The following is a 9,510-nucleotide window of genomic DNA, read 5'->3' on the forward strand; positions in this document are numbered from 1 at the left end:
TCCATTTTGCATTATCGCTATTTTATCCATTTTTTTTAGGTGACTATGTTGGCTACTAAAACCTTTTTAGCTATAATTGTCCATAACAAATTTTCCAGGACAATTAATATTTTCCATAACTAAACAAAAACCACAAGCAAACATTTAGTTGTAAAATTTTGATTTTGCTCTTCCACACACGGCTAATCCAAATAAAGGGAAATTGACAAAAACTGTCATGGCGATATACTTTTCACAGAAATACCAGAATGTAATATTCAGAGACACATCACATTAACAGTAGAAAAAACAACAACAAAACGTACACATAAAACAAGGGTATTTCCTCGAAATACAAAAATAACAAAGAGGAATTTCTTTAAAATAATACCACTCATCTGTTCAGTCATTGTCATTAAATAATATAGATATTATCATGTCAATAACAAGCGAGTTTATTCTACGCTGTAGCTATTGAAACGTAACTTTTAATTAATTAACTTTTAATAATATAACTTATACTACGTTTACACTGATTGCAAGAAAGGTGGTTTTATCACGATGAGACACAATGAAGTTCGTGATATCACTTCTGTTTTTCTAAACGAAAGTGTAAGGACGTTCGACACGAACCAATGTTGATTCAGTAGGACGGTGAACAAATTCAACCACGAAGCGCCAATAGAAGTCAAGAAGCTGGTCTTGATATAAGCGCTATTGTGTTCTGAACTCCTGGTCAAAGGGTATTTTTGGATATACGAGTTTTTGACCTAAACACTCGGAGATACCAGGGATTGGAACTCAATAAATGCTTTAAACGCAACGAGGATGAGAAGAAACGCCAGTACAATGAACGTGTACTTGATGTTGATAACGGGTCGTTCATCCCATTGGTTTTCTCAACAAATGGTGGAATGGGGCGAGAGTGTAAGCTGTTTTACAAACGTTTATCGGAAAGAATTGCAGAGAAAGGGGACATACCTGTATCACAAGCAGTCAATTATATTAGAACAAAAATTTCCTTTTCCCTGTTACGGTAATGTTGTTATGCCTTAGAGGTTCTCGTTCGCTGAAAAAAAAGGCATTACATCCATGTCATCGAACTGTCAAATGTCATGTCAAGGGTCGATTGAATGTTACAAATTTCCATGAAGCCATTTTGTGACATTCTTCAGTTTTCTTTCTAATCAGAAGCTGGAACAGAACCATTCATGAAGTTTTCCCATTAAGCTAATGTTCGCCCTGTTTTTACCCAGCATCTTCGTGGTTGCCTTTTTTTAACCATTGACTTGACTCGTTTATTCTCCATCAAAGATAACAATCGTTTATTGGTTTTCATTTGTAGTTTTCTGTTCCTCATAAGCAGACATATTAACATCAAGTTCAACTGGGCAGACGCATAAGCAGAAACAAAAATGTAAGAACAATATCGTAATAACCTTTCTAAACGAATCCATGCTCTTACTAAGATTTTTTTTACTGCTAAATGATAATTTTTTGCATATAAACACTATTCATACGTAATATGATTTCCTAAAAATCCCGTTTTCACGTGTTAACACAATGCAAAAATATTTGAAAACGAAAAACTGAATCGCAGTTATAACCAGGGACCATACTTTAACACAAACATGAATATCTATGATGTACATATACTATATACGCTAAATTTCCGGACTAGTAGTGACGGACTAGTAGTGGTAGAGTTCACTTCCCAAAGAAAACAGAAAAAACTTTTCCGATTAGATTGCGTTTTCAAATTTATCCGTTTTCGTCAAAATTGTATATCAAAACGGATAACTTTTCAAAAAACCGTGTGTAAACGCAATCCGGAAAAGTTTCTATTTTTAGTAACATGACTCATGAAAACTGATAAATTAGCGTCAGTGTAAACGTAGTATTAATCCACAAAACTTTTAAATGAATAAAATTGCCAACACGATTACGAAGAGAAGAGTGAGATACGTTGAGGAAGGTAGTTCAAACTTTTTTGGCTGCTTGAACTGTTAACAAAACGAAAAAGTGTGACGAACAATCGCTGCAAGCTACACGCTTAGCTTTGGGTTTATGCTTTATATTTTTAGAGCTTTTTATCAGGATTTAATTTTAAATATCTTCTTTATGAACCAGGAAATTTGGTTTCAGTATGAAGTATTCTTATTAACATGTTTTAACTTGAAATTCTGATGATATTTTAAGGATTTTTCATTTATTTAGTACATTACAAAGTATCTGCAAGTTTCGCACATTTGCAATAACTTATTCTTTGTTACAGTTTTACGAGTGATAGCCATTACACACTGGTATTTTTTAAAGCAGTCATGGGAAACGGTAATTATATTATCAAACTTTCAAAGTTATGTACCGTTGAATGCTTTTTTGAGTGTTGCAAGCTCTAGGATGTGACAATTGACATCCATACCTCACATCTTTGAGTAAGATGTGAGGTGTTCTGAACGCTAGGAGTAATTACCAACTTTCATACAATGCATGTCTGGACACTAGTAAAGCGCAGGGATAAATTTTTCATAACGGTTGCGGAACAAGAAGAAAACAACAACAACATCAAGCAAGAAATTTTAACCTCTGTCTTATAATATTAACTTATAACTCATGACATGATAATATCTAAATTATTTAATAACAATGACTGACAGGTAGTCGTTTGCCTGCGTTACTTGGAATTTATGGTAACAAAAAGTTAGACACATATTGGAAATTGGCAAGAGAAGGATTACAAGAGAGTAATCTATTAAAGACAAACTTAAAAAATTTTCTCATAGGTTACCAGTATGAAGATGAGGCAATGACCTTTTTTAACAATAAGACTAAATCACAGACCTGCGGATTTTTCAATCATCCATCAAATAAAATTTATAATGCTAGTGATGGTCTAATTTTTTCTGTTGAAAATAAAAACAAGAGGAGCAAATTCAGAAGATCCTTTAGGAAAAGCCCCTGTTACTTTATTCAAACTCATGTACAAATGGAATGCATATCAACTGATTTTTGTATAATAATGTCCTATCATTCCGAATCAAAGTTCGCAAATGACTTTATGATTAAGAGAAACAATCATTTATGGTCAATAATTAAAAGTGTTTCCACAAGCATTTATCAAAATGTACTAATTATCAAATGATCTCATAAAGAAGAACAAGAATCTGAATCTTTAGACTTAGAAAAAAGTTTCAGAGTTACAGTGTTTGAGTCTTTTAAGCGGCTGCTTAGTAATATTAACAGAATAGTGAAGGAAGTACCTACTGTTACATTTATATAGTTTAAACAAATACACATATTTCTAAATATATATACAGAGGAAGCAAAATATATATAAAGAAAAAAATCATAGTATATAACTGAGTTAGATAGTTTATTGTGTATTTACTATTTTTTTTAGACATAGACTGTTTAGCATTTCACTTTTGTCTTCAGTGATTTATTCTCTGTGTGTAAAATGTTAATTTTATTATTTGCTTCATTCAGCTGTTTCTTTAGTTCTGTTATTTCTTTGTTAGAAGTTGAAAATTTAGAAAGCGTGGAAATGCTTTTTTACGAGTTCATATAAGCATGAAAGAATTTCTAGACAAATCTGCTGCGCTTTCTTTTCTTGCTGTTTTTAATTTTGCATTATAGCGGCTTTTTTTCGGCAGATGTTGGTTAGTTAGTAGATTTGTACCTTGTCGTAGCTTTTTCAAATTTACTTTCTAATAATGATACTTGGGAATATGGTACAACCATATTAGGTATATCAGCGGTATTTTTTCTTATTCCTCCATTCCAATGTTTGCAACACATATGGTTATTCTTCCAGTTTATTAACTGATAGCTATTTTCAACCGGTTAATACGGGAAATCTGTAGCGCTGATTGGATGAAAAGCAGCACGGTATAACTTTTAACCTCTTAGAAACCATAATGGTAGCTATAAATGTAAACAAATAACATTGCCAGAGAATCGTGAAAACATAGCTAACTATATTTTTACAAAAACAACTTTTTTTAAAGCTACAAAAAACAGCAGCATGATCGATTCAAGTATCATTGAAGAACTGGAAAGTAATTTCGATTTTGGAATTGAAGATGAAATCAGCGATTTTTTGGTTGCCAGTAAACATCACAAACACTGCATCCATCTCATCATCAAGAAATGTTGATAATTTTAAACATAGTCACATGAAAAGGAGTTTTAAATCCATGTTCGATTGTGCGCACATAAGTAACTGTGTTTTTAACATAAACATTTATCAGCACAATGAGCAACAAGCAAAAAGACGTCGAATTTATGTGATAGATTCTTCTATGGTGGCCGAGGAGTGTCACCGCATAAAATTAATTCGAGAAGGAAAAATGTAAAGTGAAATATATTCTATAACGCAAATGATGACATTTGTCGGCCAACATCGTGGCCGATTAGTGTCACAATTTTTTTCGGTACCGTCAAATTTGATTTCAAAGTAAAAACAAAATTTGAAATGATTTTAATTTTAAAACTTGAAACGCAACTGATGACACTTCTCGGCCAACATCGTGGCCGATGAGTGTCACAATTTTTTTCGGTACCGTTAAATTTTTCACAATAACAATTTTTTTTCATTTTGGTTGGAATTTAAAAGTCATGACGTTACGGCAATAAGCTAAAAAATCGGTCGAAGAAGAAGAAGGAAAAGAAAAAGACTGCTAGTTTTAATAAGATCTCGGATGTAATCAAAAATCTTAATAATTTAAACTCGCCAGACAAAATTTAACACTTAAGACTTGGGTGTTGGGCCGACAAAGAAGTCATCGTATTGCCCTGCTGCTGCTTTTATAATAGTTTAAAAATATCTTCAAATCTTTTCAAAATAGCATCATTCAGTCTAAGGTTTGCTAGTGGGTATGCTCCACAGTTACAACAGTTGAAATTGGATAGTTAAACCTAAACATTTTCACTTTTTTTTCAAACCTTCAGCATCTTCACGTATATTCTCCATGCTCGACTTCAATACAAGGGCTTTTGTAATATCTTTTGAACTTACGGTAACGACAAATTTTATCATTACAAACATATTAAACGATAAACTTGCATTTTCACTTTTTTTGCACCATGACACTGTTAGGCCACGTTGCTGGCCGAATAGTGGCATCACTTTATAATGACTTTTACTTTGAACTTAAGGTTGAATTCTGTTTTTATTTTTAACTTAACTTTGACTTTGACATTTATTTTAGATTTTAATTCGTCTTTGCAAAATTCATTTTACGCGTTAACACTCTTCGGCCTTCTTCTGACGAAGAATAAACTCAAAAAACGTTTAAAAAAGTTCTATATATAGTTATTCGAATGTTTTGTTTTCTCTTTGTACATGTATTTAAAAAATTGAAACAATGAAATTCTAATCAAACGTTTTTTTTTTTAACAAAACCTGGTTTTTACAAACTTGTCACAAGTAAATCTTTAGAAAGTAATCCTGGTTTCTACAAACATTTTGAAAATAGCATCAGTTAATAAATACAATATCACCTGTTTTTGTCTATCTATTCCGAGAAATATTAGCCTCGGTCAACGTATCCACCTTGCAAGCTGGTTCTATACTTTTGACCTCTCGGGTAATATTTCTCGGTATAGATAGACAAAAAAGTTTACATTGTATTATTATACTATCGGTTTCTAGCACTGAGGTCTCTAGGCAAGCGATAAAACTTTATTGGCTCACCATTTGCTGTTTAGCAAAACCATTTGACCATTATTGTAAACTAAAGCTAGCTGTATCTCCTGAAAAATCTGACAGTCTGACTATTACTATCTGCTAGCTAACTTTACCTAAGGTAGAACCACAATGTTGTTGATAATAATCACCACTTAACTCTTTAACCAAATTCTTGAGTACAGGAAAACTTGATAATTAGTATTTAATGGTAAAATACCAACTTCCTGAAGAGAAATAGACAAGTGGTACATCAAGACCTTTAAAATACCCTAAAAATTTGTCCCATACTAGCTCTTTACTAATACCCAGACTGCGTTGTATGACATTCGGTAATGCCATGTTCTATCTGTCTTATATCATATCCAGTTCGAAAATTTTCTCTCTTAGGAATTAAAATTAACAAAAGGGACCAATATTTAACTTATATATTCGGTTTTACTTTCTTTGTAATTAGCTGTAGAAGACACAGCTTCTAATTTCGGCTGAAAGCTCGCACAGAATTCTGATTTTTTGGGATTTGATTGAAGATATGTGTGTCTCCGACGCGATTAGTATAATTGAAGGTTATATAAATTCTTCGTGTCTTGAGTGCGATTAATGGCCTATAAACAGTTTATCCGGGCGCTACGGGAAAATAGCGACTGAGGTTGTGACGTCATGACACAAACAACCGAGGTTGCTGTTAGAAAAAACTTCAAAATTCTTAGCATAACTAAAAATGTTATAAATTTTCTTTCTTGAAATAAGATTTATAAGTATTTTGTGCGTTTTTGGTGAAAAATGATAAAACAGCTTACTGGATAAACTTTCGCGAATGAAGAAATTTGGAAACTTTTGCGAGATAAAGTTTCGCGAATAAAGAAAATCGCACATTTCCGCGAGATAAAATTTCGCGAAAATGGCGAAAAATCGCGAATTCGCGAAAGTTTCTATCGCAAAAGTTTCTCTCGCAAAAGTTTCTAGAATTAAAGTATTGCTTCCATATTTCGCAGCATAATTCGCTTTCAATGTATAAATTGATCTATTTCATCGTACTGCCAAAAGCTTAATTCGATTAATTCAAAACTTGGATCTTATGATAGCGTTCAAATTTCAAGTTTGTTTACTTTTTTGTGTGTACATTTTACTCGGTCGCTACAGAAAAATACCGCCCGCTCACGTGATCAATAAAAGCCAATAAAAACGTCAGATATAAAGAAGACATTACACTGCCAGGTACTAAATTGTAGTTAGTATAATTTATGACCTTGTTAAAACATATTATTTGACAATTCTTGCAAATTTTAGCTATGGTACTACTCTTAATAAAGATTCTTTCCATTTATCATACTTTTATTGCGCTAGATAGCTACACAGCAACAGAATAAAATATTTTATCCTGGTGGTGTAGACGAGTATAGGGGGTTCTTCGCTGGTCGTTGCAGGACCTTTATCTGAAAACTCTTGACTTTCGTTTTTTTCAAGATTTCTCCTTTTAACTTGGTAAGCTCACACAAGCCACGTTTCGAGATTGATTTTAACGTATATGGACCAAGTCATATGTAATTAAATTTCCCACCTTTTCTTTTCTTTCGCTTTAAGTTTTAAACCAATGGGCACGATACGAATTGCAATGGAGAGTCTTCTTCTGCGGAGTACCTTTTTCCTAGGAAATAAGTACTCCCCTAAATAAACTTAGGGGAATACTTATTTCCCAGAAGGAGTACTTATTTCCCAGGGAATAAGTACTGGGAAGAACTTTTTTTCGGTGAGTACTTATTAACTGCTACATCGGTATAATTGGTCTTTGACACCACGTTGCAAAAGCACACCTATAATTTTCGAACTGGATAACACATTTTAGTGGTAACCTATCTGGTCTCATATAATTGCACTGCACAATTAAAAAACGCCGTGCCGGTAAAAATAGTGGTAAACACCGCACATGAAATGCTTCATATTTTTAGGCCTAACACCATCACCAAGACCAAAAGAAAGTTCACCACTTCAACACAGGGTCGAATCCAGAGATTTTTTAAAAGTAGGCTTAAGTAAAAAAATGCTTAATAAGTTAGTTCACAACGCCCCAACAAGGCGTTGTATTGCGCTTGTTAGGGCTTAATCCAAAAAAGCTGGAAGCTAACGCTGCTTTTAAGGCTATCTAAATGCCTTAAATGGTTCTAAATTTGTCGAAAAATACAACAATACGAAAATTTTTATGACAGAAAAAACAAAGAATTGAATAAATTCCCAATGTAGGCTTTAGCCTACCCTGCCTATAGCTGGATCCCACCCTGCAACAGGGTTTTGCACCTTGGTAAAATTACATTTTTATTAATTTATTTAAAAAAACCGATATCTTAATAAACTTCCCGTTGCAATAACACATTCGATCATTACACCTTTCACGAATTCTCCCCTATCTTTTGGAAATGTCTGAAACCTTATTGTAACATTGTGAAAAACAAATTCAGCCTGCTCTTTGTTGTAAAGATTTTTAAAAAGACTAGGTGTAAGAAACTATGTAAAAAGATAGTAAACTACTCCACAGAGTCTTTGATATCAATTATTTATAAAAACAATTCTGTTAAAAAGTTTTTGTTTTTTAGGTTAAAACCTGGAATTTGCGTAACTAAAAGTAATGAACCAGAGGCAAAGCAGACAGGTAAAATTTAGCTACTTGTTCCAGAGCTCTTTTACGCCTATGGCATGAAGCCCTCTTGTTAAATTCCAAAGGCGTATAAAAGGCCTGAGTACGAGGTTGGCTATAACTGAATTGCTACTTATTTAGTTATTTTTATTTATTTTCTTGGTTTCTGCTGAAATTAGATATTTTTATTTGTATACATAACTAGCTGTTTAATTTAGGCTTCTGGCACACAACATTCGGTAAAGAAGAAGGTGTCAAGTTGGATAAATAGCAAATGCACAGACTTGTAACTCGATGATTAAATGCTAAAGATAAAAATGACTTTTTAAACTCTGGTTAGTATCTGGGGTGAGCTCAAGTATCATGCACTTCTTCGTACAATAATGTCGTACAATTATCCTCCATCTCCCAATTGTTCATGGATAATCTCCCTCTCCCTATAGTATCAATAGAAAACCCTGGGCTGCACGATATCTCCTAAAGTGGTACAATAAGGTAATTGCAAATTTATTGAGTTTCTATAGAAAGACATTTATACGTGTGCAAAGAGGGTTTAGATTTTAGAAAAAAAAAGGTTTTAAAATGTTTCCTATACCAATATATATTCTTTTTTTGTAGTTTTCTTAAGCAAAATACATTAGGATGCTAAAAGAAAGAACTAGGTAAATTAAAGTAAAGTATATTCCTGAAAAACCAGTCCTAAACTTATTTAACCCTACCAGCCTGGGCTTTTACGGTCTTTAAAAAACCTTAGGTGATAACTTTTGGTAGGATTGAGCTATAAACATCAAATTTTGGCCAGAATTACCTTTTTTCAGCTTACATAACTTGAGGTTAAGAAAGTTTGGAAAACCTTTTTCCCGTTCTGTTTTCACAAAGCGCACAAAATACAGTTTTAGAGATAGGAAAGTGTATGTTCTAACACAATCGCGCACACGCACGCACAGACGTCACAACAAGTCCCTACAAACCCATACCATGCAGTGCATAGCCATGGAATTCAAGGGGTAAATCCAGTACCATGCCGTGCTTAGCCATGTAAAGTCCCTTATAGTCAATGCTTATCCATGCATAGCAGTGACATCATCAAAAATCATACAAAAATGAGTAAAAAATTTCTAGGGCACCTAGTAGGGGGAATTTCCTTATGCTAATAATCAACGCATCCGCAGTCAAGATGTGAACTGTGTTAGTTTCAAGCAGGATGAAATCG

General features: G+C 33.3%; 1 long non-coding RNA gene across 1 annotated transcript; it reads left to right on the forward strand.

The window, feature by feature from the left end:
* The first annotated feature begins 1,899 nt into the window (after positions 1–1,899).
* LOC130629173 (uncharacterized) lies at positions 1,900–8,627 on the forward strand. Its single transcript, XR_008981921.1, has 4 exons — positions 1,900–1,954; positions 2,255–2,310; positions 8,257–8,312; positions 8,516–8,627. It is a non-coding gene; the product is annotated as an uncharacterized LOC130629173 (long non-coding RNA).
* Positions 8,628–9,510: the final 883 nt, after the last annotated feature.

This window comes from Hydractinia symbiolongicarpus, chromosome 15 (genome assembly GCF_029227915.1).
Source record: "Hydractinia symbiolongicarpus strain clone_291-10 chromosome 15, HSymV2.1, whole genome shotgun sequence".
Lineage (NCBI taxonomy): Eukaryota > Metazoa > Cnidaria > Hydrozoa > Anthoathecata > Hydractiniidae > Hydractinia > Hydractinia symbiolongicarpus.